Here is an 11034-nt window from a genome sequence, read left to right on the forward strand (position 1 = left end):
CCGGCTTCCTCTAAATGTTCCATCCACCACAACCAGTCTCCTCCACAAAAGTATGCACACACAACACGTCACATCACACATTTTAATTTTTAGTGCAAAAACAAAATCCACTGGAAAAGATACTGGGGTTGTCAAAGGCCATTGGGTATCTGAAACACAGAAAAACAAACATTTTCACCCCAATCCTATAAATTCCCCATATATGTCCCCTCACTTTGTGAATTTCACCTTAACGGATCTTTTCCATCAGATTATAGACATAGATGTGGACGTCACCATCAAACTTGATAAAGTACACGGAAGGCTTGGCTAGAACTTGGTAAATGACTTTGCCGATCTTTTTGGACCCATCACTTCTGGTGAACTGCACACATTGACCTGTTAAGATGTCGCTGTCAACGTCTGACTTCACCTCTGCTGGCGAAATCTCTGGAATGATATGGAGATTACCTTCTGTGTAATCATCCAGGAGCTGATAGATATATAGGACTGGATCTTTCTCATAGGTGATGTAAAACCAGTCCTTCAAGATTGGCACCTGGGCTAGGACCACCCCCCTCCAGTTGTCCTTAGAGCCATGTTTGCCCTCAAATTTATGCTCCACAGCACGGCCAACCATGGCACTTGCGAGATGGGCGTATTTCACTTGAGGAAACACAACTTTGTGAGTCAAGACCTTAAGCTTTAAAATCCTCTCATCGCTGTGAAGTGCCAGTCCATAGACACAATCAACTCCATCATACTTGACCAGATAGAGAGAGGGATTTGTTGGCAGTTGATCTAGAACTATGGCCTTCCATTGGGTGACGGCTCATCACCTTCCTTCCATCCGTGTGAAATTCTGCAGCCCACAATGTTCCCCAGTGCCTGGGGAGAAGGCCTCCTCCTCTTCCGCTTCTGGAAGGATGGTGTGCTCATCCTCCTCACAGACACCCTCTTCTTCTTGGCTGTAGACATAGTGTGGTAGGCCACAGCACTCCTGGTCCACTGTCTTGTGGCTATTGTTCTGCGTTCAGGCTTCATACTTTCACATGGCCTGGGTTTGAAGAGCCCACCTGCTTAAACCAGACACAATTCTGGTACCTCTGTCATATGAGTACCTGCAATAACAATGGGGGTGGTGTTGGGGAGGGTGCTGGACCAAGGCTCTTGTCTATGAGAACTTTGGAGCAGGTGAGGAAGGCGATGGTAAACAGGTTTGAGCATCTGAATCTAATGCTGTCATAATCAGAAGTTCATAGAAGTGCTGGGCAATGGTGGAGCACACCTTTAATTCCAGCACTCCAGAAGCAGAGGGAAGCAGACCTCTGTGAGATCAAGGCCAGGCTGGTCTACAGAATTAGTTCCAAGATAGACAAAGCTACCCACAGAAAAACCCAGTCTCATAAATCAAAATCTAAAGTTCAAAGGAAAATGAAAAAATGGTTCTCTACAGCTCAGAATAACATATTTAGACACATTTCTTCAGCCCGAGGCACTTTGCCTATGCTGAAGAACATCTTGAATGGCTAGGTCAGTGTGGGATTAAGTATCCCTGTCCCCACTTTAAGCAAGCAGAACAGAGAAAGGATAGCAAAGGAGCCAGAAGGGTGGCCACACCCCTTCTCCACCCTCTAACTATGAGCTATTTGGCAACATCCACAAGTATCTGCCCAGAGACAAAGCACAGCAGTCCACTGGCTTACTCTTCTGGGCATCCTGACCCAGCCCCAGGTTTATTCCCTGAAGCTGTTGCATTTTCGACCGCAACAAGAGTCTTTTGTGTAGGCAACAATAGCCATTTAGAAATAATATCTACTGGGGTTGGGATTTAACTCAGTGGTAGAGCAGTTGCGTAGCAAGCACAGGGCCCTGGGTTCGGTCCTCAGCTCCATAAAAAAAAAAAATATTTTCTCCAAAAATACACAGGCACAAAGAGGAGCTTTGGCATTTTAGTAGAATTTTGAATTAGATATTGTTAGCAAAGAATAATAAACTCCGGAGACTGACTAGCCTAGACCATCCGCCTAGCTCTCAAACGTGGAAGACATTAGAACGTAAGGTTACTTGCTCTACGAGGGAAAACTTTTAGCTTTCTGGGCTACAAGGGTCCCAGTTATCTTCATAAACGTATTTACCAAAAGAAAATGTCCTAGTCGTCCAGATTCTGTCTTCTGAAACCGGTCAGGCACCAATAGGTTGTTGAACAGTTGTGGGGTTCAGTAGCTGAACTGGCTTTCAGACACCGCTGTGAAGATAGTGAACCCACCTTCAAAATTGTCTAGCGCCTCCAAGTGGAAGAGATGCGCAACCTCCGCCCTTGTGCTCTGTGGCATCATCCAGGCTCTGCTTATGTCATAGAACCCCTCTCAGGCCAGTTCCTTCCCTAGTTACGCTTAGAAACTTCCAGCATCTAGGTTTTAGCTTCTCATGTAGCCTCCTGTTGAACCAAAATAAAGTCCCCACCCAAATATTCTGATGACTCGAGTCACAGTCTGCCTAAGTAGCTCTTTTCATGCTTTTTATTTTTCTGAAAAACTCTTTGGTTTCTGAGTCACCAACATCCTTGGTGGTTATTTTCCCAGCTCCTATCTTTTCTTTGGTTAACTTTAAGTTATTCTCCGTATCAGAAATATTGCTAGGCTCTCTCTCCGAGGCAGCACACAGGATAGAACAACAAAATTAGCTTTATCAAAACCCACAATTAGAGGAGGGCCATTTTTATTCAAATAAAGCCTGAATTTGACAGGATTAAATACCTTGTATTGAAGACAATGGCAATCATGAAAATGGATTCTTTGCAAAGAGCGAGGAAAAATTAGCTGCTGGACCTGCTTCCAAAGTCGGAATAAACTTATCACAAACCCGATATCGACCAGTCATATTTTAAATGTCTTTAAAATTTATCAGCACTTCTGATTACAAGGAATTTATTAGATCAAATGCAGTAAAACAGGATGAAATACATGAGTTAATTTTGTTTTTGAAATATGGGTAGACAGAATACTGGATCCAGGTAAGTATGGAATTTACCTATAAATTACAGGCCACTTTAATTGTTTGTGTCACATAGTTCCTCAGATCTTCAAAAGGATTCTTTTCAGAACCCTCCCCTGTCCCCACTACACTCTGACCATCCCTTCCCTCTTCCCAATAATTCCCTTCCACTTTAACATTATATTTTTTTTAAATGTACTTAGAGCTTAACAACTTATGGCAGCTTTTTAAAATCTGTCTAATTTTCTAAGTGCACCGTCTTCTTTTTCTCTTTCTATCGTAGTTTTAAGCACATTTTCCTTCACACTTTGAGTTTTACTCACTCTCTGCTCTTATGACTACTCTGCCATTATGTGACTGTTAGTCCACTATGTGGCTGATCTCAATGTGGAGTTAACTCAAATGACATGAATTTTCCCCCTCTCTCCCCTTAATCTTCCTTCTCTAGGCACCTGCAGAGATTGAAAGCATTAGGGATTTTTTTAACCCTGGAAAGCACACACACACACACACACACACACACACATACACACACACATACACACACACATACACAAACATACGCCCATACACACAGAAAAACTCATAGAAACACAAACACACACACATACATACACACACAAACACACACACAAGCACACACAAACACACACACAAACATACACATATACACACTCAAACACACAAATACAGAGAGAGACAGAGACAGAGACAGAGAGAGACACGGTGAGAGACTGAGAGCCCATGAGAAAACATGTGATATCATCATTTTAAGAACATTAAACAGACAGAACTTTCAAAAAAGTGAAGAACAAGTAGGCAAAAAGAAGAATAATCTCATCATAGCCATCAGCTTGAGGAGGAAAATTTTCACACTCTAGGCTTCTATGTACCAGTCTGTTACTGAGCGAAGTAGGGGCAGGAACTCAGGCAGGACTCTAGAGGCAGGAAAGGAAGCAGAGACAACTTAGAAATGCTGAGTACTGGATTGCTATCCATGACCTACTCAGCTTTCTCTCCTTCTCATACAACCCAGGGCCACCTTCATAGGAGATGACACTATGCATAGTGGGCTAGACCCTTCTACATCAACCATCAAAAAAAAAATTCCTTACAAATGTGGCCAACGGACGTTCTGATGGAGGCAATTCTTCAGCTGACTCTCCTTTTTCCCATGTTGAGTCAAACTGACAATAAAAACTAACCAGTACCCCTGCACATCCATTCTGATTGCCACACTGTGTGCAATAGACAAGCCATAGGAATATCCTTAGCTGTTGATCACTGGATGAATGGCTTAAAAAAGTTGATATACATTGATGTGATTTTCATCTATGTGTAAGAGCAAAGGGTTTTGTTCTCAGAAAAACGGAATGAACTATAAAATACAGTATGTTAAGTGAAACAAGCCAGACTCAAACAGATGATTGCAAAATTTAGATTTTAATAAGGGATATTATGTGAAATTGGGCATTTAGGAAAAGGAAGAGGAGCAGCAGGGTGTGTGTGTGTGTGTGTGTGTGTGTGTGTGTGTGTGTGTGTGTGTGTGTGCAGGTGGAAATGGTGGTGAGTTGTGAGAAAGAAGATGGCTAATGTACATTATAAACCTGTACTAGGAGTCACAAGCAAGCCCACTGACTTGTACATTTAAAGAATATCGATATAAGAGAGCTGAGTCTAAAACAATGTTTTGATTAAATTGGGAGTTTATACTTTAGAGATACCATAAAGTTTATTCATATTTTCCTTCCCAGTGGGCTCTTGCTGTTGCAAGCTTGATACTTGTGACAGGATATGGCAGTGAGCTTTGGTTTCTGTACCTCATTAATAACCCGGAATTCATGTCATTCAGTGAGGCTACCGTGGGGAAGGAGGTAGTTAGAGATCTTAAGGGTACACCACGTGGGAAGAATAATACCCACCCCCACTATAGATTTCCAAATATTCACCGTCATCTCTGGTTTGAATGTGATCGCCCAACAGTTATTTTCAGAAGATCAATCCCCAGTGGGAATGTAGTTGTGAAGAATTGATTAGGTCAAGAGGGATGCGACCTACAAATAAAAATCCATTAATGATGCTATTGTGGAAAAAGGTTAAATTATGAAAAGGAGTTTGGCCCCCTCTCTTTTATTCCTAGCCCACTGGATCCCTTCTGTGGTGACAAAAACCCACAAGAACTCCTTCCTCTGCAGATGGTCTCTTCATCTTGTATTTACAGGTTTCTGAATCATAATAATACAGAATCTGTGTCATTATACACTTGCCAATCGGTGCCATTCTGTTTGTCCATAGAAGCATGAACATGCCTCAGAATTGTGAGCAGCTGGGTCATATGGGAAAGCATAGCTGGCAGAGAGGACTAGGTTGTTAGTGCTGACTGAAGACAAGATGGGTTCAGGTTTAGCATGTGTGCTCTTCGTTAAAGAAACAGCACAGAGGAAGAGTGTAGATTGGAAAGTTGCAGCTTAGAATGGACTCAGACATCTACTGTTGGCCTTTTGGGGACAAGGAGCCATTAGGTAAAGGGAAAGATCACTAGGGATAGCTTCAGCCACTGCTTTTGTCTAGCAGAACCCTTTTTAGAATCCTCATCTTCGAGGATGTGAAAGAAAATTGCCTGGAGTCATTTGATACATCAGTAATCATCAAGAGTGTGTCCACTATTACAGAGGGACCCAGGAAAAAGCCTGATCTTGAAAGATCCTTTGCCTTCAAGAGATGGAGACTCCTCCCCACCAACACTGGGCAACCCATCTATGTCGGTAAGGGCATCCCACTAAGTCCAGATCAGTGGTCCTTAACCCTTGGATTGAGACTGCTTTGGGAGGTCAAATTGCCCTTGCACAGGAGTCACATATCATATATGCTGTATTCCATACATTTACATTACAACTCATAACTATAGCAAAATTAAAGTTATGAAGTAGCAATGAAATAATGTTACAGTTGGTAGAGCTGTATTAAAAGGTTGTGTTAGGAAGGTTGGGAACCACTCTTCCTGACCCCTCTAAAATATGTCTGTTGGTATGAACTGGCGTTATAATCCCTTTTATTCAATCAGGCAAACCCAGAAAAACCAATACACCACCAAAAGTTTATGAAGGATACACAGCCATTGTACCCACAGTGTCAGGACTACTGACATCTAGACAAGTGATATCAAAATGGAAATCACGTCACACCATGACAATCCCCCTAAATGAAAAGCAGAGGAGAAAAACCAGTTCCCTGGTGGTGACACTAAGAGAAAACCATTGTCAGAATTGGCAACAAGGATTTTAAAGCCAGGATTCAAGCGTTGTCAATGAGAAACCTACAAAACAGGCAGAAGGGGTTAGTGAGATGGCCTACTGCATAGGAACACTGGTTGCTCTTATAGAGGATCAGGGTTCAGAGGATCTGATAGACTCTTTGGTCAAAACACACACACACACACACACACACACACACACACACACACACACCATAGAGGAAAATTAAAAAAACAAATTAAAAAAAGAAGGAGCCAGGTATGTCCCTTTAATCCCAGTACTCAGAAGTAAGGTGATTTCTGTGAGTTCAATGCCTACCTGGTTTATAAAGTGAGTTTCAGGCCAGCCCTACCTACATAATGAAACTCGGTGTCAAAATAAAACACAAAAGAGTGTTTTATTTATTTCTGATAATGTATGCAACAGAGAAACTATTTCTACAGAGAAAGACCTTATTGTTGAGAGAATCAGTGGGCATGAAGGATACCCCAATTCTTTGTGTCACTACTCCATCACAGCCTCACCAGGAAGCAAGAATGGGTCCAGCTAAAAATGAAGCAGGGCAATTATGAGTAAAGCTGTGGACACACATCAGCCCATCAGCAACAGAGGTAGGCAGAAACCAGCTAGGATGAGATGGCTTCACCAGGCAATGTCTCTGAATTAATAGTCCCTAGTAGCACCAGGTTGTTCTTTTCCTTCAAGTACCCCTGGACTTTTCAGACACTCAGAAACCATAGAACAAAGTGTGGAAAATGCCTAAGAAAAGATGTGTTTTGGGACATATATGTTTATACAGGTTTCATGTAGCCCAGGCTGGCCTCAAACACACTATGCACCCAAGCATGATTTTGAACTCCTGATTCTCCTCCTGGTAATGGGACTATGGGCATATCCACTGTAGGTGGAGACCAGAGCTGTGTGAGAGCCAAGTGAGCACTCTGTCCACTGAGCTGCATCTCCAGCCCCTAGGGATGTGTTCTGCTAATACAACAAAACTAAAATAGAAGTCTTCAATGAGAGACAACAGGAGTCTCCCAGTCTAGAAACATTAAATTACACATTCACAAGTAATACATATGTCAAGAAATAATTAAATTATGTAACAGTAAGAAAAAAAGAAGAAGATAGGAAACATACTGTCAAAATATGTGAGACATAACTATGACGGTGCTAAGAGGAAACTTTATTTAAAACAATAATTCTTAGATTAGAAACAAAGACCAGCAACCTAAATTTTTATCTACACTAGAAAATAAGAAAATAATTAATTCAATGAAAAAAATAATTGTTAAAATGAACCCCAAAACACTAAAAATAAGAAATTAACAAAAAAAAAGACAATGAAACACAATTTGTTTTCTTTTTTAAAGCATTGAATGGTATTTCATCATCTCAATTAGACCTAGATAGAAAGTATAAGGTCCATTCTCTTTGGCAATTTTAAAAACAAAAAGAAATTGCCTTTTTTTAGAGTTTATGCAGAACACTGAACCTGGTACGACAGACAAAAATTAAAAAAAAAATATTCATCGTATAATCCCTTTTTAATGACAGTGTTTAGTCTCAACTTGTCTCTCCTATAATCTGTTTAATATCAGACAAGATTTCCAGGGCTGGCATATGGCACAGCATTGTATTCCCAAAACAGAATGTGGTTTAGAACATCATTGTTTTTATCATGAGGAAACTAGCACAAGATTCAAGCCCAGTCTCCCGAGGAGTTGTCTCATCTTAGAGCCATTTCTTCAGACAGCACTTCCCATGTGTCATATTTTTCTTCAACAATCGAAACGGACTTGTTTGCTGCACTGTTTGGTTTGCCATGCTGCTTGGGAGATCCTGGACCATCAGACATGACGAAAGTTCTCCTCCACAACCCCAAACTACAGCACTAGTATCGGTGTACCGGAAATAGAAGAGACAGAAACCAAAAAAGAAAAAAAAAACTGTTGTTGTTTGGAGAAGAGTCATGTAAGTAGGCCAAGCAGACCTTGGACTTTCTATGTAGCCCAGGTTGTCCTTGGACTTACTATATAGCTCAGGCTGGACATGGACTTATTCTGTAGCCCAAGCTGGCCTGGGATTTACGATGTAGCCCAGGCTTCCATTGGACTTAATATGTAGCCCAGGCTGGATTTGAACTTGTGATCTTTGCAAGTATTGAGAATATAGGTATGCACTACCACATTCAGCTTTGTATCTGTTATTATAATTGACACAGCTGTGGCCCCTCATTTGCTAGCCTCCTTCAACATCAACAACAGCATCCACAATAACCTACTAGAATAATCCCATCTTTTAACTCATCTGTTAAGGTAAGACTTTACAGAACAAAGAGTCAGCAGGGTCCTCCTCCTTATTAGGACACATTTGTTTGTAGGGATTTGAGTGATTGTTTGAGTGAGCCAGTCATACCTTAACCTGGTTCTGATATTATGACCAAGACAAAAAAAATAAGAAAACAAAAGTAAAGGAGATGGGCCTAACACCTGGGACTTGAACCTTAGCAGTTGAGGAGATGGCTCACAGGTCTCAGGTAAATGATGAGTAGGCTTTGTTGCTCACATAGAATCCCAGTCCAGGGAGGAAGAGATAGGGCAGATACCCAGGGCAAGATAGCTGTCAAGAGTAGTCATATTGGTGAACTCTGGTTTTGACTGAGAAATGCTGCTTCAATGAATAAGGTAGAAGAGAAATGGATTAGTCCATACTTTATACACTGCACTTGCATGCATGTACACACACACAGACACAGACTCACACACACACACACACACACACACACACGAACAAAACAAAAAAAACCCTTGGACTTAAGGCATTGCCTCCACTGTAGTCGCACATAGTAGGAGGTGGCGATCTAAATAAGTGTTCCTTTCCATCCCCACAAAGACCAACATAATTATGAACCCTCAGCAGTGGATGTATACAACCTGCTGAGGACAACCAGATGATTAGTTTAGTCTCCTCCCTCTCTAACATATTCTGGTGTTCTGTTTCAGGAATCCTGAGGTGGGGCTTGGCTGACTTGAGCCTTACTCCCAGTATTGTATCCAAGACAACTTTCAGCTGCCATGTACTGATCCTTGGAATTCCCTGCCAAGGTACCCTGACTTGCATTGCTCACGAGGCCATGCCATGAAGCCAGAGAAGGTGTGGATGTCTTACTCTGCCATTTATTACTTTAGAGTAATGGGAAATTAGCTTGAAGTTTAAACCTCACTTCCCTCATGTATAAATGAGCAGGCGAACAATTACAGTTCATCAGATCTACATTAGGAGTGAGTTAAAAAAAAACACATCAAAACGATTAGTGCCAATGTGTTTTATGAATGATAAGCAGTATTATTTATATGATTTGTAACATTTGAAATTATGGTAACTGGTACGTAACGGTTTTCATTATCTTTGCACAGATGATGCGAGGAAAGCATCTAGAATGCAGAAATGCTTCCTTTTTTGCATTATTTCCAAGAAGCATTTCTTTCTTCTCCAATTATTTTTTTTAAAACTTACTTTCCACTCCATCTCCCCTTAGGTGATTAGGTTAGAACAGGGTTTGGTGAGAGGGGTTATAAAATGTTGTGTTACAGAATATATTTACAAAATCAACTGTTGAGTTCAAATGGAGGCACCCTCCATGGAAAAGCCAAGCTCCCCCTGAAGATATTTATTTCTTTTCTTTTTTTATTTTCATTGATTTCTAGTCTAGTCATTGATGGCTATTCTAGGAATAATGAACCTCGGTTGAGGAGATTCCTCCGTCAGATTGGCCATGACTACGTCTAGGTGGAATTTCCTTTACTGTTAACTGATGTTGGAGTGCCTGGTCTACTGTTGGCAGCACTGCCCTGTGCAGGTGAGTCTGGACTCTGTAAATGTCGTTGAATGTGAGCTTAGAAGAAAGCCACTGAGCAGTCTCTGTAGCTGTAGCTTCAGTTTCACAATCCTGTCTTGGTTTTCCTTGATGATGGGCTGGAACAGATAAAATGAAATAAAGATTTCTCTTCCCAAGTTGGCTCTGGTGAGTGTATCATCAGAGCAACAGAAAATCAAAATTAAGCAAAAATCACAGTGCCAGATGTGGGATGTCTTCCTGAAAGTTGCTGACCAGCGAGATCACAAAAGCCCTAACAACTTTACAGGCTGTTGCCATTGTTCTTTGTTGGCCTCCAGAACTTGATGGTAAGACACTATTTCTGAAGGTACTGAATCCTTTTGTTCACAGGTCACAGAACGGTAAATGTGAAGTTGAGGTGGAATCATCCTCTATAATGGATAGCCTTCATGGTTCAAGAAAGTGCTATGTATGCTTCTAGGGGAGAAAATCATCTACAACCTTAATCGGGGGTGAACCATTCAAGGTAAAATGTCAGGCAAGATGTGCCCATAATGTATTAGTGGCATCACAGTCATGGGAGTAACCAGTGGCTTTCCAATTTGATACAAGGCATATTCCACACGAGGTTCTGTAAAGTCGTCAGGAACCTATGTTTAGGGTGATATAGGCCCTATGAAAGAACCTAATGCTAAATACATTGTCGAACTTCCTTCAAAATATCCATATTTGTATCTACAGATCAGCGTTGCACTCAGCTCTCATCAGAGAAGAAGCCTCTGACTACCATGGGCAGAGACGTACAACTGGACAAAGTGTTGGGAATCAGTGGTGTTGAACTAATCACGTGGAAATAGGACAGGTAATTCTTCTCCTCCACAGCTCAGAGAACATCATGAGAGAGTGGGTGAAAGGAATATATGAACCAGAAGATGGGGAAGTGGACAGCAAAAGGATATTTTT

General features: G+C 41.3%; 1 pseudogene; it reads right to left on the minus strand.

The window, feature by feature from the left end:
• Window positions 1-72: 72 nt before the first annotated feature.
• Window positions 73-1023, minus strand: LOC108353390 (Y-linked testis-specific protein 1-like; annotated as a pseudogene).
• Between the last annotated feature and the right edge of the window lie 10011 nt (window positions 1024-11034).

The sequence above is a fragment of the Rattus norvegicus genome, chromosome Y (assembly GCF_021556685.1).
Source record: "Rattus norvegicus strain SHRSP/BbbUtx chromosome Y, alternate assembly SHRSP_T2T, whole genome shotgun sequence".
Classification (NCBI taxonomy): domain Eukaryota; kingdom Metazoa; phylum Chordata; class Mammalia; order Rodentia; family Muridae; genus Rattus; species Rattus norvegicus.